A 25,516-nucleotide genomic window follows, 5' to 3' on the forward strand; every position below is an offset into this window, starting at 1 on the left:
TATAGTTTCATAACCAAAGTCAGGCAACATGGTGTAAGTGACAACATTAGGTTTATTAGGATTTCCTTCAGTTATCAATATTGACCACCATAGAAAATTTTTAATTACTGTGCTTGGCTTGCTTACATGACACTAAGCAAGCCACTGAGTTATGGTTTTTGTCCATACATTCTCAAAAAACAGACCAGGAAGCTGCTGTTCTCCTACAGAGATTCAGTCTCTATGAGTGGGTGACAGTCCCTGGCCAAGTAAATAACGCTCTCATTGATTTGAATTCGGACTTGAAGTGTTTTCTGATGGGCTCCCCATAACAGATAACAGCTTTCATCTAGGGCTCTGGGAACCTTGAGTCACCAGGTAAGAAGTCTGCATACCCTGCTGAAGAGATTACATGGAAAATCCTGATATTACAAGGAGAAGACGACAACTGAGCACAACATTCTAGCAATCTCTGACAAAGCATGTGAGTAAAGAAGCCATCAGAAGTGGATCCTTCATCCCTGGCTACCTTACTTGACAGAATGTGCACCAGAGAAAAATGGCCAGTGAGTCCTTCCCAATCTCCTGATTTTCATAAAACTGTCAATTAAATCATTGTATTAAGCCAATAGTTTTGGGGTGGACTGTGATATATTAATAGTTAACTGAAAAAAATGTTATTTTCTAGCCAATGGGAAGCAATGAAATGAGAGCTGAGCATTAGGAAAATCAGTCTAATAGCAACGTAGAAAATAGTCTATAGAAGACTATTGCTGGTGCAAGAAAATCGAAGAAACAAGAGCCAATAAAGTCTGAACTACAGATAAAAGTATGGCAGTGGGATGGATGGATGGATACAATATATTGACTGCAGAGTTAGATTCAATGGGATTTTTGTACCTAACTGGCCATCTGTGCAAGAGGAATATCAAAAGCCAAAACTGAACTACTATTGAGTTCAAGAGACTAGGGAATGGCGATGTTACTAAGGATGACAAGAAGGCAGATAAATTCAGATTAAGAAAATACAATTTGTTAATTTTAACATGCAAACAAAACAAGTCATAATAAAAGATACAGTTGTGCAAATACTTAGTCTGGAGTTTAAAAGAGCTCTAAAAATCCCATTATCGGTGTGTTTCTACAATAGGAAAGGGTTTAATTCAAAAATTAGATTTGCTATCTACAAGTGTATGGGATGCTGAGTTCAATGTAAAACATTTAAGATTTTCTTCAACTGAAAACTGATTTAGAAACTGGAACAGGTATGTAAGCACATTCTTCACGTGGGACAAAAACTAAAGTTTACAATGATCTTTTTAGATCTTAGTATTAATAACTGAATCATCTGTGAGCTTATAATACCCTGACCCTTCTATGCCAAGTACTTCTTTTTTTAAGACAGAGTGGGAGAGAGAGAGAGAGAGAATTTTTTAATATTTATTTTTTAGTTTTCAGCGGACACAACATCTTTGTTTGTATGTGGTGCTGAGGATCGAACCCGGGCCGCACGCATGCCACGTGAGCATGCTACCGCTTGAGCCACATCCCCAGCCCCCAAGTACTTCTTAACAGGCTCTATTTCTCGACATATTTTCATAGAGCACTGAGTGATTTTTAAACCATGGATCTCACCATGGCAGAACCAAAATCCTTACCATGGCATATAAAGTGCTGTATTATGCAACTCTTGCTAACATGCACCCTCCCATGCACCTTGACCGTGCCATAGTCCTTTCTTTCACTTCAGGCTCTTTACTGACTAGATTACTCTTCTTTCCCTATCTCCTTGACCAGATTACCTCTATTCATCCTTCAGTTCTTCACTTCCTCAGAGAACAACTTTTCTTGTCTATCCCTAGGTACTCCCCTGCTTTTTATTATTATTATTTTATTTGTAGATAGACACAATACCTTTATTTTGTTTGTTTATTCATTTTATGTGGTGCTGAGGATCGAACCCAGTGCCTCACACATACATGCTAGGCGAGCGCTCTACCACAGCGCCACAACCCCAGCCCTCCCCTGCTGTTTTTATTCACACAATATCCTTCACTTCTTTAAAGTACTTACCACATAACAATGTTGTGGTTATTAGGGAAACTATGCTTAATACTGGTCTTCTCCATTAGAACTGAAGTTCCAAGGGGCTGGAGTTGTGGCTCAGTGGTAGAGTGCTCACCTAGCACGTGTAAGGCACTGAGTTTGATCCTCAGCACCACATAAAAATAAATAAAATAAAGGTATTGTGTCCAACTACAACTAAAAAAAAAAAAAAAAAAAAAAAGAACTTAAGTTCCAAGAAAGCAAGACTTGCATCTTATTCTCTTCCATAACCTGGGACACAGTCTTACCACCAGGGACACAGTAATAGTTTCATAAGTGCTCTCTGAATAAACAGAGAACATTCACAGACAAGACAGGATAATTAGGAAAAAGAATTCTAAGACTAAACTGGGTTCTAGTTCCAGCTGACCCTTACAAACTTTGTAACCAGGAAAGGTATTTTTTAGCACTTCAGTCTCTTCCCTTTTAAAAATAAAGACAGTAACGAAACCTACGGCATTAACAGGATTAAGACTTGTTATATGTAAAATGCTTAAACAATTGTCTGGTACATAGCATCATCACATTTTGTTCTGAAAAAACAATGACACTAATTCAGGTGAGAATTAGTTATGTTGTATGGAAAGATCTAGAATACATTAAAGCCTAAAACACAGTAAATACATTAAACAGTAGCTCATACTATATAGTTAGTAAACATGACTCAACCATTTCATAAACTTTCAGTCTCTCTGACTCATGGTTCAACTTTCTTTATTTCTCCACAGGGGCTTTAAGGTTCTCCTTTATTAGCTAACAGTCTTTGGAATGAAAACCTAAAGCCACTAATGAGGATTACAGGGGTCTGAAATCTAGGTCCAGGACCTCCAGCCATTTCCTCAAATTTTTCACCTTTCCACCTCTAGACACCATAAACACAAACCCCCAACGCAAGCCATTTCTTAGCTGTCTCCTTCAGGCATAAAAAATAAAAAAATCTTCTTCCTCGTCTTTTTCCCTTTCCTCAGGTATGGTATGAAGGATACAGAAAAATCACATGCCTCAGGAGGACATAGGCCCTGAGCACATACAATTTCCCTTATAGATAATTGTTCTTCTGGTTGCTCAAGGCCTCTTTCCCTGCCACTTCCAAAATTTCTCCTACTATGACTTAGCCAAAATTCACCTGCCTGCCAAAAGCCTGCCAAATGTAGTTGTCTCCTCCCATAATCTGGTCTTGCTAAACACTACAAAACTCTGACTTTTCGGCAGGCCCATCATTTTCTGTCTTGAAAACGCACCCCTCCGATGCCTGACTGACCACTGTTTAACAAAACGCATTGCTGATCCTTTGAGGTCTGATCCTGCTTCAGTCACTTTTGCTTACATTTGGTTCCTCACCAGGAATGGGAGTAAGGTGACCCTTCCTTGTCCTAAGGAACCTCCTTCCTAACAGTCATGTTAAAGGGCTAGCCAATGAGACCTCAGAAGTGACCACTGATTGTCTGGCACCCCCATGGTTCTGAGGTCAGGGAACCTCATGCAACTACAGCTGAATTCCCAGACGGACTGCCCCCACTTTCCCTCCCATCCTGTAGAAAGAGCCCCTTTATACCCTCTGTAGTCCACTTTAGCTAAATGGCAGCTGGTATGTGACTTGAAACTGATCCCATTTTTGAGCTAGGTTTTTACTGCCTTATTGCTATGTAGACAGGGCAAGGATCTGTACTGGGTCCTTTATTGGTGTTGGAGGAATCCTCTTTCTCTCTCCTCTCCAATCCCTCCCTTCCCTTACACTAATACTTCCAGATCAGAGACCACATTTTGCCATTTTGTTCCTGCATGCAACAACCAGCCTTCTCATTCTCTGAAGAGGTAAGACCCCTTCTGCTTTCTTGCAGAAGGTGCCCTTTCTGAGACCTCTGCCTTTGGCTTGTCTGGACCCTGGGGGAACCCCACCATTAAGATTGTAGGGGAATACTTCTTTGGTGGAATTCTTTTGGGGATGTGAGATATTAGGGTGGAAGCCCTAGTACAGACTGCCACCCAGGTCAAACCTCTCCAACATGGGAGCTACCCAGTACATTCCTCAGAAATCCCCTATAGATTGTCCCATAAGAAATTTTAATACCTTCCATTTCCAAATTGACCTTGAAATGAATGGCCTCATTAGGCTTAGTACCCAGGACCTTTGATCAAAAAATTTTCCAAGATTTGGACAATTTCCTCCAACGAAATGGCAAATGGCCTGAGGTTCCCTACCTTCAAGCCTTCCTCTACATTCGCTCAAAGTCCTCACTGTGCCAGACCTGCTCTGCACTATAGCTTATTCTTGCTCACAACTCTCTTCCTCCTTCACTGCCCCCAAATAGCAGATGGACCCCCTCCTTACAGACCCCAGGGCCCCTTTACACCCTCATCCAATCATCCTCCTCAAGGCACCTTGGCCCCTTTGTCTGCCCCCCATCCAAATGCCATACCCACGTTCCCCCTCTCCCTTGCTGTCATCTCTCTTACATGATCTAAAAGTCTTCTTCCAAAGCATATGTCCCCTTTGGGACATGGCCAGGGCTGAAGGAATGGTCCTATTCCATGTTCCCTTTTCTGTGACAGACATGTCCCAAATTGAGTACAGACTAGGTTCATTTTCTGAAAATCTTACTAAGTTTGGAAAAGAGTCCACTAAACTCCAACACATGATTACCTGCCTCCTTGAGGGCATGATAAAAACAATTCTTAAACCCTGGTTAATAAGATCAGGGAAATCACGTAAGGATCTGATGAAAATCCTGCCCTTTTTTTGGACCAACTTACTGAAGCTATTAAATATCACCCTAGACCTCAATACTCCTGGCCAGTACTCTTTTTCCATGTCCAATTTATTGGTGGATCTGCACCTGATATCCATAAAAAACTTAAGACAGCTAGAAAAGGGTCCCAAGACTCCTCAGCAACTACTCTGGATACTTTTCTTTAACAACTGGGAAGACAAGGCCAAAAAGGAGAGAGAAAAACATCTTAAAGCTAAATATCAACTCCTGGCCTCAGCCATCTATAACTCCAGAAAGGCCCCCTGATGCTTGTGGCCTCACCAGATCCTCCAACCCACTTCCCAGGCTGTTTCTAATGTGGGCTGACAGGACACTGAGTACAAGCCTGCCCTAACCCAAAGTTCCCCCACCAATCCCTGTCCCAACTGCGGACAATGGGGACACTGGAAAATGAACTGTCCCCAGGGAAGGATACCCATCACTGTTGGGAACCATCTATGAGCCATGTGTAAATTGACCAATGTCTGAGTCATTAGGCAGAGAAGTCACTCCTTGGGGAATTAATAGGTGGAATCCCCCAGTTTTGAGAATGCCAGAAATCATGCTGGCACCCTGACCTAGCTTACAGCTCCAAGTTCAAAAACAGCCTCCCAGAGATAAGCATAGCCTGCCAAGTGCCAATTAACTTATTTACTGCAAGACCCCTGCCACAGCAAGAAGCAAGTGCTGAAACAAACTCCTCCCACAATGAAACCTTATACCTACCAATCCCTTTTGATCTGTATTGCTCTAAATAAAAAGCAAGCACTAGCTTTTTCTTGGTTAGAAGATAGACCCCTCTGGTAGGCTCAACAGGTTATGCCCTTGCTTTAAAACTACTCTTGGCTTTTTATTTTTATTTTCTGATATATTACTTTCTTCTTTTTTATTTTTAGATGTTGACGGACCTTTATCTTATTCATTTATTTACATGTGGTACTGAGGATCGAACCCAGTGCCTCACACATGCTAGGCAAGTACTCTACCACTGAGCCACAACCCCAGCCCTGATATATTACTTTCATACCTTTTATTTTGCAGCCAGCCCAGCCCACCCCCCCAACAGGTACCCATTCCCTTGCTCATGTAGGATATGAGCAAGAGTTCCCCTTGGTACAACCTGCTTTTCAAGCCCCCTACAGTGATTAACTGAAATGAGGGGGCCAGGACTGCACTGCCCCATCACCTCGGGTGATACCTCACAGGAGTCCCAGGTTACAGGGATGGTAAACAGCCAAGCGGTTTCTTCTGTGGTCGACACTTGGGCGAGTCTTTCCCTTCTGATAAAATGGAATGGACCCTTTCAAAGCAATTACCTCCATTATGGGAGTCTCCAGAACTCCTATATAGCCATTAAAGACACTTTACTTTTTTGTACATCTGGATCCCTTACACTATCCCACTCCTTCATCATCATGCCACATTGCCTTGTCCCCCTACTGGACCAAGATTTCCACCATAAACTGAAGGCTTCCATCTCCATTCCCCATTTACAATCCACCACCATTTTTTAAATACACTCCAGCCTAGACTGCTGTTCCCCCTAAGCCTCGTGATCATCCCTTACTAGCTGGAATCAACCCCACCATCTGAAACACCTCTCAACCCAACACTGCTAATCGCCACCCCCCTATTCAAATCCAACTAAAAGACCCCTCACTACTTGACCTCCTCTCAATGTCTTCTAACTTTCTCAACTCTCATGTGTTTGAAGCCCATTATCTCCCGTTTACTACAGGCTCGTCTTCTCACACCAACACACTTTGCTTACAACTCCCCCATCCTCAGAGTCAAAAAATGCAACGGCCAATTCCGGCTAGTACAGGACCTCAGAAAAATCAACCCCTACACCCTTCTATCTCATATCTGCCCCCCACCACCCATTTTTCAGTGCTAGACCTGAAAGATGCCTTCTTTACTATTCGCCTCCATCCTGTCTCATGCCCACTTTTTGCCTTTACCTGGACTGACCCAGACACTAATTCCTCTCAGCAGTTCACCTTGACTGATCCCCCACCAGGCTCTCCAATGCAACCTGGCAACTTTGAATTTATTCTCCAGCCATCTCATACAGTATGTAGATAAACTCCTGCTCTGTAGCCCCTCAATTGAACCCTCAAAACACCACACTACCATTCCTCTCGATTCCCTGGCCTCCTGGGGTGCTGGTTCTCTCAATCCAAAGTCCACCTCTGCTTCCCTCAAGTGTAATATTTAGGCATTCTTTTAACCCCCACCACCTGTACCATAACCCCAGAAAGACTTCAAGCATTGAAGGATATTCCTTTACCTTACTCTAAAAGAGATATGCTAAACCCATCCTCTTTAGATTTATAGTATCTCCAATAAATTTCTCAATCTTGTACCACCTGTCTCAAAGCTAATCCCAATTCCAATGTGAGACCACCCCCATTTCCCACACATCAAGTTAGGGGAGCCCTTCCTGCCATGGACTGGCAACTTAATTTTGCCTAAATGCCCCCTGTAAGAAAAATTAAATATCTCCTAATCTTTTTTTTAATATTTATTTTTTAGTTTTAGGTGGACACAATATCTTTTTTAAATTTTTATGTGGTGTTGAGGATTGAACCCAGCGCCCTGCGCATGCCAGGCGAGTGCGCTACCACTTGAACCACATCCCCAGCCCAATCTCCTAATCTTGGCACACAGCTTTACTGGATGGGTCAAGGCCTTTTCAACTACCAATAAAAAGGCTTCTATAGTTGCAACCCTACTTTTCCAAGAAATAATTCCATGTTTTGGTTTACCTGCCTCCCTTCAGTCCCAAATCCATCTCCTCTATTACCTAAGAAGTAGCTAAATTTTTGCATAGAAAATGACACTTCCACATTCCCTATCATCTGCAGTCTTTAGGAAAAGTTGAAAGGACAAATAGGACCTTAAAGGCAATCTTAATCAAACTATCTATAGAAATCCTTTTGGATTGGAGTAAGCTCCTCCCTTTAGCCCTTCTCAGACTCTAAGCTCTCCCCAAGAAACCTCTCATGATTAGCCCATTTGAACTCCTTGTCCCACCCACCATTCAAACTCAATCACCAAATATTCTTACAATGTTGTGAATCCCCTCCTAGCTCATTTCAGGGCCATCCTCTGGAAATATGCCCTGTCCCATCTTCTCCAGTTGCAATCTCCAGAAGCCCCTCCTCTTATTTCTATAGGAGACCTGGTATACCTTTCTTCCCCACAACCTACAGCCCCCTTACAAGAAAAGTGGAAGGGCCCCTTCAGGATTATTCTGGCTACCCCAACTGCAGCCAAATTAGAAGGCCAACCTTCTTGGGTACACTTGAGCAACTTAAAGCTCATTCCTGGTAATGCCTCTTATCAATCTATTTCCATAGGCCCCACCTGACTACACATGTCCCGCCTTCCAATTATTTCCAAGGAAGGAGCTGATTCTTCTCCTGGATGCCACTTTCTCAGACATCCTTCCACATTTTAAAAATAATTCTCAGAGACAAATTATATTTATCATATTCACTACCCCTTCATCTTTGCCCTTTCCAAATGCTTGACCTCATCTGGGAACTCTGGCTTCAAGGAACATTCCTTGATCTGACTCCCACTCAAATCTCCCTTTTCTCTTTGTGCTTTCTATATATCATCTTTGACTTTACAAACAGCCTCATACTGGACATCAGGAAAATCTACATGCCTAAAACAATATGGCCAAGGCCTGGCTCGTCTCATCAGTATACTGCTAGGAGAGTCACCATGCACCCATTGCATTTCTAAACAAGGAAACACGGAAACTGTCACTGACTGACTTATCAACATGTCAACTGCTATGCATGCAGACACACCCCAACTCTCTGCTCTCAAGAAAACAAATGATACTGGATGGGCTAGAGCAAGGGAAACAACACTGGATTTATATGCAATGGGTATGCTGGACTTATCACACCCACCTCAGTATGTCTGATGATGGTGGGGTCCAAGATCAGGCCTCACAAACCATTCTTAGAACCCAAATACCACAGATAATACAGAAAGATTTCTATCCTACCAGAACTCTCTTGCATCTCCCTGATCTTATGAGGCCATATACTTTGGACTCCCAAATTAACACATTCATCAACTTAAACTGATCAACTTCTAAATCTCACCAACCCACACTTAGCCCAAGATTGCTGGCTCTGTTTGCAGCCTGGTCCCCTTTGGTACTTTGCCAGCCCTATAAACATGTCTGGATTAAGTTATCATTGGATGAATTCCTCAAACAGTAGACCAAAACTCAATGGGGTCCAATTGTTTCAAACTGCCCCCCAATGTATTGTAACTTTGTAATACAAATTCTGATCATATTTAAGAAGACAAAATACAACAATATTCAACAGCTCAATCCAACCTCCATGCCCCCTACCAATCCCACAACTTCCTTTCTATGTGGGACCTGCATTTACCCTTGCCTGCCAGGAAAGTGGACAGTCTTTGTACTTTAGTGTTCCTTACCCCTCAAATTGATATTCTATCTAACAAAAGTAGTTGTCTCCTCCCATAACATGGTCTTGCTAAAACATTATATAACTCTGATCTTTACTGCATCCTCCCACCATTTTCTACCTTGAAAATGTGTCCCTCCAATTCCTGACTGACTCCACTGCTTAATATAAGGCATTGCTGATCCCTTGAGGTCTGTTCCGCTTCTGTCTTTTTTGCTTGCTGGGTAAAGCATCTTCTCTTTGCAGGATCCATGTATCCAGCTCAGCTGCTACCAGGCATTTACCTCAGTGCAGGTGTGATTTACAAGGCCCTTCACCTGCAGCCAGAATTCCCCAGTCATACAGGGAAGATGGGCACCCTGGATTGCCCAGGGTTTCAGATCATCAGTGGATGTGTAACAGTGGTCCATTTTATGCTTGGAATATAGCCCTTGCTGCTCTGCCAATGCAATTTATTTTTAATGTGGACGGGTTTCTTTCTCTTCCTCTCCCTCTTCCTGATCTTAGGGGAAACAGGATCACCTTTCTTCCCCATCCAAGGCAGTTATCTGTCCTTGAGCACACACCCACCACAGGAATAAAGTAATCTACACCTTAGGGATGGTGCAGAAGATCTCAGAAATGACTGTCTCCCAAATTAACAAGTGAATTACAACTCCAGACAGAGAACACGGGAATGTGGCCTTTGAGTCACCTCTTGAAAAGCCCCTTGTTCCTGCAGATGGGCAAAATCACAGCCTTTGGAACAGGCGTCCCCTGTGTTTCTCTTTTGCTAGCAAAGCAATAAGCCTTTTTCCTTTTTCTCAAAACCCTGTCCTCGTTATTGGATTTGCATCGAGGACAGACGAAGCTCAGGAGCCACCTCCCACGCAGGCCTCGCTGCCCGCCGGGCACGTGCCCAGGGCCCGCGGGAAGGCTGGCTGTGCTGGCGCTCTCCTCTGCACTGGAGCCCTATCTTCGCCGTGGTGGGCGCCGGGCGACAACTTGCACCCAGATTACGAACGGCAGCCTTCTCCACCGCGGCTGTAGTTCAAAGTCACAGTCCCTCTCCTTTCGCTTCTCCAGGCCGCAGTCGGTGCACGGACACCACTCCCCCGGCGGCCTCGCGCCAGGAAGAGGCCGTGACGGGCCATCGGAGAAAGCTCGGTTTCTAGAGTGGCCGTTCCGCGCAGCAGGCTGAGGGACAGGCTCACGGAACTTCCCCAAGCGGCGGCGGAGGCTCTGCCACCCAGCCTCGCCGCCAGGCCCCCGCCCCTAGCCCGCGCCCCGGACACTGCGGCCCCGCGCCCTCAGCGGCCGCCCCCACCCGGGGCTTCGCGGAGGCGCCGGGCTGGGAGACCGCTCGCCTCACAGGGCTGCCGAGAGGCCCGCGCGCGCCCGCAGGCGACACTTACTTGCCCCTCAACCAGCCGGCTCGTGAGACGGACTAGGTGGCCTCCGCACCGCGACGTTCAGTCACCACGAGCGGCCGCCGACAGCTCTGTTGCTGCCGCCGAGGCCGCCGCTGCTCTCCTTCCGGCCCCTACGCAGCGTCACCTCGCGCCTGCGCACAGCGCCCCCTCCCGACTAGCGACAGGAAGAACCATAGAGGCAAGCTGGGTGCGGGGGAGGAGGGACCCAAGGAACGAGACCATAGAGAGGTCTGCCTAGCCGGGCCTCCATCTGGTTCATCGCTGCATATACTTGACTCCCCCATCAGGCGGGAGGACGAAAGGGACAGGGACCCTCGAGACCTTGAGAGGATCTCTATCTCCTTAGAGTTAAAAAGGGTAGGGGCAGGTGGCCGTAGAAATTGACTGGCTGTCCACTTTTTTGAGCCTCTAACATACACACTCTACTTCGTTCTTATATCCGAAGGGCATCTTGTGTGCCAAGCCCTGTTCTAGGAATTGGGGATAATGCGATAAAGAGGGTCCCTGTTCTTACAAAGTTTATGTTTTAATTGGTAAGTTAATAATCAACTAAAATCCAGCTCAGGCAGGGTGTATTCAAGGACAAATACAACTGGGGTGGAGGAATAAAGCCAAGAAAGGAATAGAAAGCTGTCAGGAGAAGCATTTCCTGCAGAGAGAACACTGGAGCAGAAAAGGAGGGAGCCAGGTGACCTTTGGAGGGGATAGAAAAAGCAAAGGCCCTGACTTGGGAATATGACCTGTAGGTTGGGAAAAGAGCAAGAATGCTAATATGAGGGCAGTGCAGTGATTGGGTAGTGGTGGTGGTGTAGAGAGTGGGGTTGGTGAGGTGGCAGCCACCCAGTCATAAAATGTCTTATGAATTTTATTCTAAAAGTGGTGGGAGGCTACTGGAAAGTTGGGAGCAGGGGTCTAAGTTAATCACCTTGTTTTCCAAACATCATTTTGGTTTCTATTTGAAAAGGTACACATGATAGTAGAAGCTTTACAGAGAATCAGGAACAGGGGCAGGAAAACCAATTAGGAAGCTACTGCAGAAGTCTAAATGCAGAAGTCTATGTGACTTCTGCAGTATGGTCAGGGAGGAGGTGGTGAGACAAAGTCAGATTAGGGATTTTGTTTTTAAGCAGAGAGGATTTTTATAGCTTTATTTTGTTTATTTAATTTGTTTATGTGGTGCTGAGAATTAAACCCAGTGCCTCACACATGCTAGGCAAGCGCTCTACCACTGAGCCACCACCCTAGCCCCTAGAGAGGATTTTTGATGGAGCAGAAGTAGGATTAGAGAGAAAGGAGTCAAAGTTGATCATATATGGTTTTTGGTTTGTGCAACTGGGTGAATTGTGGTTCCACTCAATGATGTGTAAAAATGTGGGAGAGGGCTGGGGCTGTAGCTCAGTAGTAAAGTGCTTGCCTCGCATGTGTGAGGCACTGGGTTCGATCCTCAGCACCACATAAAAATAAATAAAGATACTGTGTGATCATCAACTAAAACAATATTTTAAAAATGGGGAAGAAACATATTTTGTTCAGGGTAGGTTGAAATGAGCATGTTTTGGACATGTTAATTGCCAAGTAGACCTTCAAGTAGGCAATTAGATCTACTTAGAGGCCAGAAATTTTAATTGGGGTATAAATACTGCATGTTCTCATATAAATGTAGAAACTAAAATAATTGATCTCCCAGATGCAGAGAGTTGAATAGTGGTTCCCAGAGGCTGGAAAGTTTCGAGGATGGGAAAGATGGAGAGAAGATGGTTAACAAGTAGAGGAGTGCAGCTAAATAAGAGGAATAACTTCTAATATTTTATAGCACATTCAGGTAACTATGGTTTACAATAATTATGTGATTCAAAATAGCTAATAGAGAGGATTTTGAATATTTCCAACACAAAAACATAAATGTCTAAGGGAATAGATATATAAATGACCCTGATCTGATCATTACATGTATACATATGTTGAAATGCCACATTGTACCCTAAAAATATATGTGTATATATACAATCACTATGTGTCAAGAAATTTTAAAATATTTTTAAAAATTGGGTGTCACTGACGTATAGATAATATATAAAGCTATGTGACTGGTTACGTTTATACCTAGGAAATGAATGTAGACAGAGGCAGCTTGGGGTTGAACCTAGGGTCTAGGAGGGGGATGATCTGAAGGAGGAGAAAAACCAAAAGAGTGTTCTAGAAGCCAATGGCAGCATTCCATGGAGAATGAAGTGAGTGGTGGTGCTGGAGCTACTCAGAGACTTAGAAGAATGGAGTTGGACCTCAATGGAGCAAGAAGGGACTGTAGCTGAGAGTGAAACCAGGGAGAGTGTTTTGGAATTTTGGGGAGAAAGAGTGGAGGGCGAAATGGCTAGCAGAATGTAGTCAGTATGCTGAGCCTGGAATTTTGTGATCATAAATTTAACATGAGGCCAGGCTACAAGGGCAGGATCTTTCTCCAACCATCTGCTCAAATGCAAAGGAAAGAATCGGGAGAGACAAAAGACAGGCAGAGGGAAGCTTGAAATTGAAATTTTGGAGAGAGTGCAGATGTTGGTAATGATAGAGTATTATAGGTTGTGATTATGAGTGGGTGACTATGAAAACCCGTTGTTTTGGGTCTCTGGTGGATATGCCAGATTGGTAGAGGGGAAATCCAGATCACTGAAGGGAGGGAACAAGAAACTAAGAGGCCTGGGTGTGGATGGATCATTTAAGAAGATGTTAACTTATCAAGAAAAATGGCAAAATTGGACGCAGCCTGGGCAACAAGACAGGTTATAAAAATCTTCAATGACTGAAAGGGAGTTACCATACTTTAGCCCATTTTCTGTTACTATGACAAGCTGTCAGAGTCTGGGTAATTTGTAAAAAATAGAGTTTGTTTGTCTCACAGTTCTTATATCCCAAAACATTGTTCTGGTGCGTGCTTTGTATCTGGTGTGGGCCTTGTTGCTGTATCGTAACATGGTGGAGGGCATTGCATGGTGGGACACAGCAAGTGCGCTAACTTTGAGTCTTTCTTCCTCTTCTTACAGAGCCACTAATGCTTTCAGGGGGTCCCCAGGTTCTCACCCTCATGACCTTCTCTAACCCTAATTATCTTTCAGAGACCTACTTACAAAAACCATCAACATGGGAATTCAGAGATAAGGTCTCCAACACATGAACTCCTGTTCGAATACATTCAAACCATTGCAGAACAACAGACAGATGCATTCGAAGGAGAGTAGTAGAATCTGATGGCAAATGTTTCCCAGGATTCAAGTAATTGTCATTATTGTTGTTTTTGTTTTGCATTGTTTTAAATAAAGCGGGAGGAACAATAGTCTGGATGCAGCAATGTCACTCTAGGACAGTGAAACATGGCATGGCTCACACAGAAGAGAAAATGACCACTAAGGAGAGGTACAGGCATTTATGCCCTGAGAGTGACAGCCATGTTCCAGTGAAGTAAGAAGGTACATCTGTTAAAGAAGAGGAGCAGATGTGAGGATTTTTTTAAAAAGTTGAATTTATTATTTTTTTTCAAAAACATGTAAGTTTAAGAAGAATGATCAAGTTGTATCATGAATTGGAAGGTGACTTATTAATTCCCTTTCTTTTCCAGGCTGCTTAGGTCCTCCAGGATCTAGATGAAGCTGGGCTGTTCTTGTCATGGAGGAAATCAGTACTGAACTTAGGTGAGATGCTATTGTGGGCAGGTGTCTTGAGTACCAGATATCCTCTACCACCTTGGTGTTACCTACACTTGGCAAAATATAGACATATCCTGGGGGAAAGAAGCAGGGTGCAGAGATCACTCAGTGGCCTGGGATGTAGGTTCTGATTCCTCCATGTATTGGGAGCTCAAGAAAAGAGGTTAAATCAAGTCCTAGGGAATTAGGAGAGTTATATGTTCTATACTCAGGAATTTTGTGCACCGAAATTCACACAGAGAAGGTAAGGGAAGCACAGAAGGACCAATAGGTGAGGGCTGAGTCCTGAGATGTAAGGGCCAGAAAGTGCTGTAGGGATTAGGTGGGCTTGATGGACAAGCAACAGGATCAAGTCACACGGGTGATCAGACTGGCCCTGCTCCACCTTATCAAGATGCCACAGCTGATTCCACACTCTCCATCTCATAAGAGCAAAGCACCAGAGCCCAAAGAGGCCAGACTTTCCCAAACTTGAGGCATCTGAGCGGGACCACAGCAAATTTTGGCATATTATTAGTAATTATACATATTATTAGTAATATTATTGCATAGACTGGCTTGTTATTCATTAAAATACATTTATCTCCAAAGGTAACTTACTCCCTGCTTCCAAAAGAAGAAAACAGGTCCTGCTTTCCATAAGCAGAAAATAACTTTAAAATATTTAGTGAAAGAAAAGCTACTGAATTAGAAAAATTTATAATTAGCCCTCATTTTCAAACGCGTCAACTGCTTTTAAAGGAAGAAAATCCCTTCATCGCCATCCTCCTGCCTCAGCTGCTGGGATTACAGTTGTGTGACACCTTGTCCAGCAGGAATAAGCTTCTTGGTAGGAAGAATGAAATAATCTGTGATAAGTCGAAATCAAAGGGATATTTGTTCCATGTTGTTCAGTTTAAGGTAAAGATGAAGTTCTATGTCAATAGGGTCTTTTGTTTATATTAATTTTTTTAAGCACAGAGTTGACATTTTTTAATATTTATTTATTTATTTATTTTTAGGTGTAGATGGATACAACACAATGCCTTTATTTTTATGTAGTGCTGAGGATTGAACCCAGGTCCCGTCTGTGCTAGGCGAGTGCTCTACTGCTGAGCCACAATCCCAGCCCTATATTAATGTTAACTAGCACCAAGAACCAGGAAGGACCAATGATATCTAACTTGCAGATTAACCTATTGTCAACAAGAGATGTTGCGCTACTTTCCTGGGTTGAGGCATGGAATGCCATCTCTGAAAATCCCTATCATATATCTGGCTATAATTCTATATAGTTATAGCAGAAAGTATGGAACAAGCACTCACCACCCTCGAGCTTGCCAGAGACAGTGGCTGTCATTTACATACCTGGATGAGTCATCATGTTGCGCTATGATTTCATTCTCTGATCACACTTAGATTAATGTGCAGCCGACCTAAAAAAAAAAATCACAGAAATAGGAACTAACATTATTCCCAATTTGTGTATTGTTGTTCTGTTCTCAAGAGCTATGAGAGTATTGCTATCCTCTTTATCTAGATGAACCTGTGCCGGTCTTGTCATAGAGGAAATTATTCCTGAACTCAGGCTGCTTTCAGAAGCAGCAATTTCCTGCCATTCTAGCCCATTATTTGTAAAAGAAGAAAAAAAATCAATGTTATTGAAGTACAATTTATATATGACACCTAGATTAAGTGTACCTTTCTATCAGTTTTGAAAAATTTATAAACCTGTGTAACCACTTCCATAATCAAAATAGAGATCATATCTATTGCCCCCAAATAGTCCCTGTACTCTGTCCTAATCTCTATACTACCCCCATCCTCAGTGCTGGGCAACCACTATCTGCTTTCTGTCACTTTGGAGTAGAATTGCTTTTTCTATAGCTTAAGGGTTTTTTTGTTTGTTTGTTTGTTTGTTTTTGGTGCTGGGGATTGAGCCCAGGGCCTTGTGCATTCGAGGAAAACACTCTACCAACTGAGCTGTATCCCCAGCCCAAGCTTAAATTCTTAAGTAGTGTATATATTTTCTCTCAATCTCTGTTTGGTTTGTGTATTCATTTTGTTTGTTTTTTGTTTTGCAGTGCTGGGGATGGAACCCAGGGCCTCACACACACTAGGCAAGTGCTCTACCACTGAGCTATATCCCTAGCCTTTTTATTTTCTTACATTTTTATTTTCTCAATGGTGTCTTTTGAAGAGGAGAGGTTTTTAATTTATACATATATGTGTGTGTGTGTATGTATATATACATACACATACACATATATATGTATAAAACTATATATATATATAGTTTTAAATTTCCATTTGATACAAAATATTTTCTTATTTCTTTTGTGATTTCTTGGTTGATCCAATAATTCTTCAGAATGTGTTCTTAATTTTCTTATTATTTGGAGTTTTCTAGAGAGCTTTCTCTTATTGGTTTCTAATTTAATTCCTTTGTGGCTAGAGAACACACACTGTCTGTTGTCACACTGAGAAAATTAGGGAGACTTGTTATGTAGCTAAGCATTTGGTCTATTTTAGTGAATTATTCATGTGCATTTGAAAAGAACAGGTATTCTGTTATTCTTCAGTGAGTATTCTATATCCATCAGCCGCATCAAACCTTCTACATTCTTAGTGATTTTCTGTTCCCTGTGTTGGCAATTATTGAGAGGAGTCTTGAAGTCCCCAACTGTAATTGTAGATTTGTCAATATGCATATAGCTAGGCCTTGCATTTTTATCAAATCCCACAGTCTGTGTCATTTAATTAAAATGTTTAGATCATTTTGATTTAATATAATTATTGATATAGTTGTGTCTAAGCCTAATATCTTACTATTTGTTTCCTATTTGACCCTTCTATTCTTTTACCTTCTCTACTCTTTTCCTGCCTTTATTGTATTTAATTAATTTTGAGATTTCCAGCTTATCTCTACTAACACCTTATTAGCTATTATTTTTTGTATTAGTATTTTAATGATTTAACTAGAGTTGGTAACACAAAGCTTTTCCGTATTGCAACCCATCTTTAAACAATGTTATACTACTTTATGTATAAGCTGAGACCTTTACAAGAATATACTTCCACACACCACCATTTTTTTTTTTTTTTTTGCTTTCATTTCCACATGTAATGTAAACTCCACAATTTTGGCCTTTCCAAGAAATCAATGTCCTGTACCTTCCAGCTGCCCCAGCCTCCCTCAATGCTAATCTCTGTCTACTTTACTTATTAGGCTTCTGAGCTCTGATTAGGTTCTCCCTGGTTGTGCATCTAGTCCGGAAATTGCTTCTAGGCAGGAAGCTGTGGAGATGATATGCCCCACCTCATCTGTTCTCTGCTTGTCTGGCTCCAGTCCTGATCTATGTGCTGTCCATTGTCTGAAACTGGAGTTTCATGTGTCTGCTCAGTTTTGTAGCTGCTCACTGTCAGGGGACAATACTCATCCCTGCTCTTTCACCAGCACAGGGAATGGAAGTATCCGCTCTGCTGACCTTAACCTCATACTGAGCGCTCATGTTTTTGAAATCCCGGATTTAAATGGTACTTATATTATTTGCATTTGCAGTAAAATAGACAACCACCAAAATGCAGATGTACTTCAGTTAGAATGATCCTGCTCAACACCAGTGGTAGATAGACCTGCTTCGGAAAAACCCCTGTGCTGATCCAATCTCAAAGTGTTACAAGTGAGTAGAAAACAGAGGGCAAGCAGCCTGCCACGGTCACACAGCTGTCCATGACAGATTCTGCTCTAAAACCCAGGAGGTTTTCCAATCTCCAGTCCCCAATTTCTATTTTACTTGCTCATCACTTATTCTTCTGCCTTTTCCACCTCTGTCTGGAATATGGTTTCAGTGTTAGGAGCTTGGTCCCCAGGGTCACTTTATTCGGGAGGTAGTGGGCCCTTGAATAAGAGGGGCTAGTGGGGAGGTCCTTAGATTATTTGGAGGCACGCCCTTGGAAGGGGTTAGTGAGTTCTGAGAGAGGGTTAAATAAAAATGCTACCCAGTTTCTCTAGTTTTCTGTTTGGCAGTGTAATTTCTTCTTCTCACACGTGTTCCTGCCAATGCCACCTGCCATGAGGTGATCCTAGCCAAGAAGAGGTCCCTTATAGAGCCTGTGCCGTGCGCAATTTGGACTTCCAGCCTCCAAAGCTATGAGTCAAATAAACCTCTTGTATTTGTAAAGTTAACCTGCCTCAGATATTTCATTGTAGTAGGTGCAATAAAAAAGACTAACAGGACATCCAAATTTAAAAAGGAAGCTTAGGAAAGGGGAAGAATCAGGTGTTTGAGTACCTATTCTTCTTTTTTGGTCATTGTTGTTCATTCATTTGTTTTAAAGGGTTTTTGTTTGCTTAATACATCGGAAAAGAATGCATATGAATTGAGACATGAGGAAGCAGGTCAACACTACTGAATCTACAAAATTTAGGGTTTGGGGAATGTGGAAAAGATTACCTCAACTTTTTTGAAAACTGGAAATTGCAACCAAAATAAGCTGCAAAAATCCCTTTTGACACTTATGAAGAGTCTCTACAAGAAGTTTTCCTTGATTTTTATTAAACTAGAGAATCTCATCTATTCACTTTTCTGATGCAATACAGAAATAAAGGAATTCCCCTGACTGATCCTCATGTTGGCAAGCATTCTCCCTACCCTACCCACCCTCAGCAGCAGCTTCTTCTTCTTCTTCTTCTTCTTCTTCTTCTTCTTCTTCTTCTTCTTCTTTTTTTTGGTACTAGGAATTGAACTCAGGGGGCACTCGATCACTGATCTGTCACATCCCCAGCCCTATTTTGTATTTTATTTAGAGACAGGATCTTACTGAGTTGCTTAGCACCTTACTTTTGCTGAGGCTGGATTTGAACTCATGATCCTCCTGCCTCAGCCTCCCCAGCCTCTGGGATTACAGGGCATATGCCACCATGCCTGGGCACCCCCAGCTTCTTATTCTTTTTTTAAAAAAATACCTTTATTTATTTATACATGGTGCTGAGGATTGAACTTAGCTCCTTACACATGCTAGACGATGCTCTACCACTGAGCCACAACCCCAGCCCAAACCCCAGCTTCTTAATGAAGCAGGTCTACATCCTCAGATCTGTAAGGATCCCAGTCAGCAGGTATCTTGCCTTGTAGCATCACTCCTCATAGTTTCCCTGTTTGTGAGGTCTGCACTTGGGTTCTAGGAACACCACACATAGATCTGAGTTGCAAATCTATGCTAAGTATATAAGACAATGACTGACAGTGAAAAATTACTGTCTAATACAAGCTCAATCCATTTGGTGTATTTCAAAAAGTGCAATACTTTCCTTCATTTATCAGTGAGAGAAGTTAGAAATTAATCCCTGTCGTCCCTCGCAAAACCAGGAAATGGCAAACAAATTTCCTTGAAAGTCACATATAGAGTGCATCCTAGTCAAGAGAAGGGGTGAGACAGTTGCCACCAGCCTGCATGAGTTTCACCAAATACTGGATCTACTCAAGGGTGGAGAGAAGAGGCAACTTTCAAAAGGGAGTTTAGTATTAAATGATGCATTTACAATACTCCTTCTTAAGAGCTCCAGGTGGGGAACACATTTTCTAAACTAGATCTAGGAAGTGGAATGTGGAATCAATCTGTCCTCCTCACCTAAGGGCTGACCATTTATTAATGAATTAATAAAACAAGACTAAAAAAACAGTCCCCACCCACAATCCCCTCCCTCCCCCCTAAAAAGAAAGAGAAGGAGAAGGAGAAGAAGAAAGATGTCCCAGATTACTCTCTAGGTTGGAACCCTTTGGGACAAATTAGCCTGTCCCAAAGTCATCACAAGCATGCGTTGCTTTTAAACAACAACAACAACAAAAGTGGTGGGTTTAAAAAAAAAAAAACAACTACATAAAAAACTAGTACTGATCACTTTTCTGACAATACACAAATATATGGTATGGAGGGTGTGCATACCTATGGGCCTTGTCTCCCGTCAGTGCATGTGGGTAGGTGCAAGCTGCCGACACCAGCTGTAGAGAAAGGTGTTCTTAGTAGCACACATCTGTGGCCGTTTGATTCTGAAGGCACCAGGGCAGCCAATATTGCTTCATCAAACACATTCTTTGGACCTTTCTGTGTGTGTGCAGAACACTCCAGATATTTGACAGCTTTCAGATCATAGGCCAAGCTCTGGAGTGATAGGCTTTTCTTTGTTCTTGGCAAGTTACTCAAGAGTAGAGGGGTTATCGCTGAGATTAATTTGGGTCCCAATGAACAAGAAAAAAGTTTTTGGGCCAGAGGGTGAGTTATTTCAGGGACCCACTTTTCTTTCACATTTTCAAATAAGGATGGAGAGAGAGACCACTGAAAAACAGATCAGGAAATACATCTGTTTGTGGTTAACTCAGCAGCTGTAATCTGTCATAATCCTCTTGCCCTGTGGTATCAAAAAGTCCAAGTGTGTATGGCTCTCCCACCAATCAAAACTGTGACTGCATAGTTGTCAAAAACAATCGATACAGATTCAGATGGAAATTTGCTTGTTGTGTAGGCTATCAGGAGGCGTGTTTTACCAACAGTACCGTTGCCTACAACAACACACTTAATTGTCTGCATTGTAAAAATAGTTTTGAATCCTCTTTAATTATTTCAAATTTGATGTTGACCTCGGCTTCTCTGCCAGTGTGTTGGCAGTACTGTGCAGGGTTTCCTGGACTGTCCAACAGGGGTATGCAACTTGAGTACCTACTCTTTGCCTATTGTCATTCAGCTATAAGATCAAATGCTATTATTGTTCTTATAGAAACCTTCTCTGACAATTTGGGCTACATCAGTTTCCCCTTTGAAACTTCCCTTCATAGCGATTTACATTTTGTAATCATATATGTATTAGTGTGATTATTCAATTAATCCTCTCTTCTACACGTGAGGACAAGGATTGGGTCTGTTTTTTTTTTTTTTTTTTTCCCTCTTTTCTCTCTGCTCTTCTCTGAGTGCCCAGCACAATGCTTGGGACATGGAAGGCACTTAATAAATATTTGTTAAATAAGTATAGTAAAAATAACAAAGCTGCAAACCACTCAAAGAGATGCTGGTGTAAGATCTGATTGAGAATTCCTGGTTGAGCTCCAAAAAAATATATGAGCTTGAGCTGGGGTTGTGGCTCAGTGGTAGAGCGCTCGCCTAGCATGTGCAAGGCCCTGGGCTTGTTCCCCAGCACTGCATATAAATAAATAAATAAATAAATAAATAAATAAATAAATAAATAAATATGCATGCACGGGCGCGCGCGCGCACACACACACACACACACACACACACACACACACACACAGAGCAAATGAGCTGGAAATTAGGTCCTCAGACAGGTTTTAGTGAGTTGTAGACTCAGCAGGGTGTGGTCCTGTATCACCTTTGGAGGACAAGATAATGCCAGATGCTTAGTGATTTCCACCTTGGAGTTGAGCCAGATCATGCTCAAGCCCCCTGAGGTAGCTAGCCAACAGACCCAAGAGATTTTAGCAAGTTTTGGAGCTTCAATTTTGTCCTGAGATTCAACAGTTACACATGATCCCATCGATACCTCAACTCTGGATTATCCTGGAACTTAAGGCCAGGAAGTTTAAAAAAAAAAAGATTAAGAACTGGAGAAGGGGCTGGGGATGTGGCTCAAGCGGTAGCGCGCTCGCCTGGCACGCGTGCGGCCCGGGTTCGATCCTCAGCACCACATACCAACAAAGATGTTGTGTCCGCCAATAACTAAAAAAAAATAAATATTAAAAAAAAATTCTCTCTCTCTCTCTCTCTCTCTCGCTCTCTCTCGCTCTCTCTTAAAAAAAAAAAAAAAAAAAAAGAACTGGAGAAGTCCTGGGCACGATGGTGCACACCTGTTATTCCAGCAATTCTAGAGGCTGAGACAGGAGGCTGACAAGTTTGAAGCCAGCCTCAGTAACTTAGTGAAGCCTTGTCTAAAAAATAAAGGGCTGGGGATGTAGCTTAGGGATAGAGCACCCCTGGATCAATCACCAGAACTGCAAAAAAAAAAAAAAAAAAAAAAGCAATGTTTTACATATACTATCAGCTAGCGATGGAGGGGTTAAGAGAGGGCATTGGAGCTTGATGTTTTGACTGTGATCTTGGGAATTTTACTGCTTGTTGGCTACTGATATTATAGAAGAAGAAGTGGAAACTTGAAGGACAGAAGCCTCTACACTGGTACTCAGTGAGCCTTGACAGGAAGATTCCCATGTGTGGGGTTTGGTTGCTAGAATAGTGAACTGCTTTTTCAAGAGAAAACTGTGAACCTGTGGCCCAGAGGCTTTGCCTGTCTGTAAGAAGCTTTGCAGAATGGTCACCATGATCCTATTCACCTTGAAAACCAGGAAGGGACCTCAGAGATGCTGAAATAGTTTTCTTTACATATTTGCTTGTATTTAATGCCAGTGTCTGATGTCCTGCTTTTTCGTTGCTATGGGAATAGTGTGCATTATCTCTAATAATCCCCGTAATGTCAATTCTTAGTAGGGCAATGTTAGGAACTGATCTCAAATTGTTTGTTTGTGGAACTCCTAACCCTCAGCACCCCAGATTGTGATAGTATTCATAGATAGGGTTTTTAGAGAGGTGATAAAATTGTAATGAGGTTATTAAGGTAGATCCTAATCCAGTAGGAACATATGTTTAAAAAAAGAAAAGATGAGGACACACAGAAGGTTGACCAATTGAGGACACAGGGAGAAGATGGCCATCTGGAAGCCAAAGAAAGAGTCCTCAGAAGAAACGAACCCTGCTGACACCTTGATCTTGGAATTGGAGCCTCCAGAATTAATACAACAAATCTCTGCAGTGAAGCCACCCAGTTGGTGGTACTTTGCTATGGCAGTGCTGGCAAACTAATATAGGCAAGTAGCAGTGCTAATCAAGTGAAAAAAATAGGAAAATCTTTGTTAGTAAACATTGTAGTGCATGATACTGAACATATTAGCTTCAATATGTAATGTAGCATGAGATTGGGGGGACACAGAGAAAGTGATTAGTCATACCTGGATGGTTCTGCAACATAGTGAGGCTTCCCTTGAGAAAATTTTTCAAAGATGAGCAGCATTGTATTAGGTAAGGAGATTGGGCTGGGGGAGTGAGGGCAGAGGGTGAAAGAGCGTGGGAAGGATGCCCGAAAGCAAAGGCTTGAGGATGAGAGGGGACATAGCATGCAGAAGATCTCTAAACTGCTAAAGTAAAAGCTGGAGATGGTAAGCAAGGCAAGAGAAAAGGCTGGAACCAAATCACCAAAGGATTCAATTCAAGCAGTAGGCAAAGAAATGTGTACTTTATTCCAGGTGCAAACTGGAAAGTGAATCTGGAAGTGCCATGGAAGGGTGAGAAGCCAGTGGAGGTGGGCAGACTTCCTTAGGAGAAATCCATTTAATAATAGCAGAGGTAGTTTAGGCAAATGAAGAAAATAATCTGGACTTCATATAAATAAAACAATCTCTCAAAGTCATCAAAGAGATAACAAGATAGAGTCCTTTGGTCCTGGCCAGAGTCCTTGCTGGGTTGAGATCCCAAAGAGGTCAGAAGTCCAGAGAGAAGAGCTAGTTGTTCTGGGATGCTTTGGCTGGGTGTTAAACAAGGTCACTTTGCACCCATAGCAATCCCAGGAGAGAACTTTAAACTCCTTGGCTCATGGTACCTTGGACTGCACCAGTTTCTACCTACAAGTCTGGTAATACAGAATATTTGCATGTAAGAAGTCAAGTGAAGCAAACTTATTACATACACATAGGCAGCTAGGGACAGCAGAAGCCTAGGTTTCATGAGGGACCGGTTCCCCAAGGCACAGAAAAGCTGCCAAAGGCAGATGGAGTCTTATCTGCACGTGCCTCACTTGCACTGCAGCTGAGGGACTCCAGAAAGTGCCTGCCCTGGGTTTATACCCCAGGGATGATGAGCGTCATAGGGCTGAAATCTGGTTGTGGACATGACATTCTGTTCTTGGAAGAACTGGAAGAGAGTCCAGGCAATTTTGATTGGATGTTTCATTCTAGAACATTCTGTGATTATTCTTGAGAACCACAAGCAAGAAGGTAGGGGGGTTGTGGGAGATAAATTCAGTGCAAGGTCATTATGAGGACTGTGCTGCTTTGGTGTCACCAGCCATTTCCTAAGCAGGACTCTGAGGGCTTTGAGTGGTTGGCAGAGGGGATGAATGTTCTAACTTGGGGAACTAGACAGATGGGGTTGTCTTTTCCATGGAACCAGAGCACAGATGGAGCTCCCATTTGGGAATTGAAGACCCTGAGAGATCCTGAGTTGGAGATGTTTGCCCCATATATACCTTAGTTATTTTGTTTTGTGTTTTTATTTTTAAAATTAGTTAATTAATTAATTAATTAATTTGTTCTATAAGACAGCAGAATGCATTTCAATTCATAGTATACAAATAGAGCACAGTTTTTCATTTCTTTGGTTAGTTAAACCATAGATAGGTCACTAGTTCCATGGCTAAGGTTCCTATAATAGGACAGATTGGTCAGAAACAAACAAACCCTAGGAATTTAGTTAGTTTTACATGACATTGAGCTTTCAGAAATGACCCAAAGAAACAGGTAAACTGGTGCATTTTTATGCTTAAGTTTGATGGGGAGGGAACAGTTGTGGATAAATGTGATCGGAGGACAAAAAAGTATGTGATCAAATGTTAATAAACTGGGGAAATACATCAAGGCCTATTTGCTCAGAATTTTCCTAGTGCCTCTATGTCTTCGACACCTTTCCTCCAGTATAAGGGTGGCACCCCTCATAGAAAGTTCTTTGACCTGCTTTACGAGAGAATAGGGGATAGGCAAGAGTGATATCTCTGCTTCTAGTGTTTCTCAAATTTCAAGTTGTCATGTATTGGGGCAGTGTGTCCTGAAACCCACCAATGGACTCATACAATATGTAATCCTTTGTGCCCGCCATCTTTCTCTCAGCATTTTGATTTTTAAATTCATCCCTTGGAGCTGCATGTGATCATTCATTCTCACTGACGTAAAGTATTGGTCCTCAAAATGTGGTCTGAAGATCTCTAGGGGTCCCCAAGGGTCCTTCACAGGGTCTGTGAGGTCAAAAGTATTTTCGTAATCATTCTGGCTATTTTATGTTATTTTCACTTT

General features: G+C 42.4%; 1 protein-coding gene and 1 pseudogene across 6 annotated transcripts in view; both read right to left on the reverse strand.

The window, feature by feature from the left end:
* The window catches only part of RNF216 (ring finger protein 216), a 133,061-nt gene extending 122,233 nt beyond the window's left edge, over positions 1-10,828 (reverse strand). For 4 of the 5 annotated variants that reach the window (XM_081298702.1, XM_081298701.1, XM_081298700.1 and 1 more), the window contains exon 1: positions 10,693-10,828. The gene's annotated coding sequence lies outside the window, so the exon portion shown is untranslated. The remainder of the gene's footprint in view (positions 1-10,692) is intronic. The other variant, XM_081298699.1, reaches the window with a different exon arrangement.
* LOC308651225 (cell division control protein 42 homolog) lies at positions 10,754-20,978 on the reverse strand (annotated as a pseudogene). Its single transcript has 2 exons — positions 20,451-20,978; positions 10,754-10,864 (listed from the first exon to the last, which is right to left on the reverse strand). The product of its transcript is annotated as a cell division control protein 42 homolog (transcript).
* Positions 20,979-25,516: the final 4,538 nt, after the last annotated feature.

Source organism: Spermophilus citellus (genome assembly GCF_964194105.1).
Source record: "Spermophilus citellus genome assembly, chromosome: 6".
In the NCBI taxonomy this organism is placed as follows: domain Eukaryota; kingdom Metazoa; phylum Chordata; class Mammalia; order Rodentia; family Sciuridae; genus Spermophilus; species Spermophilus citellus.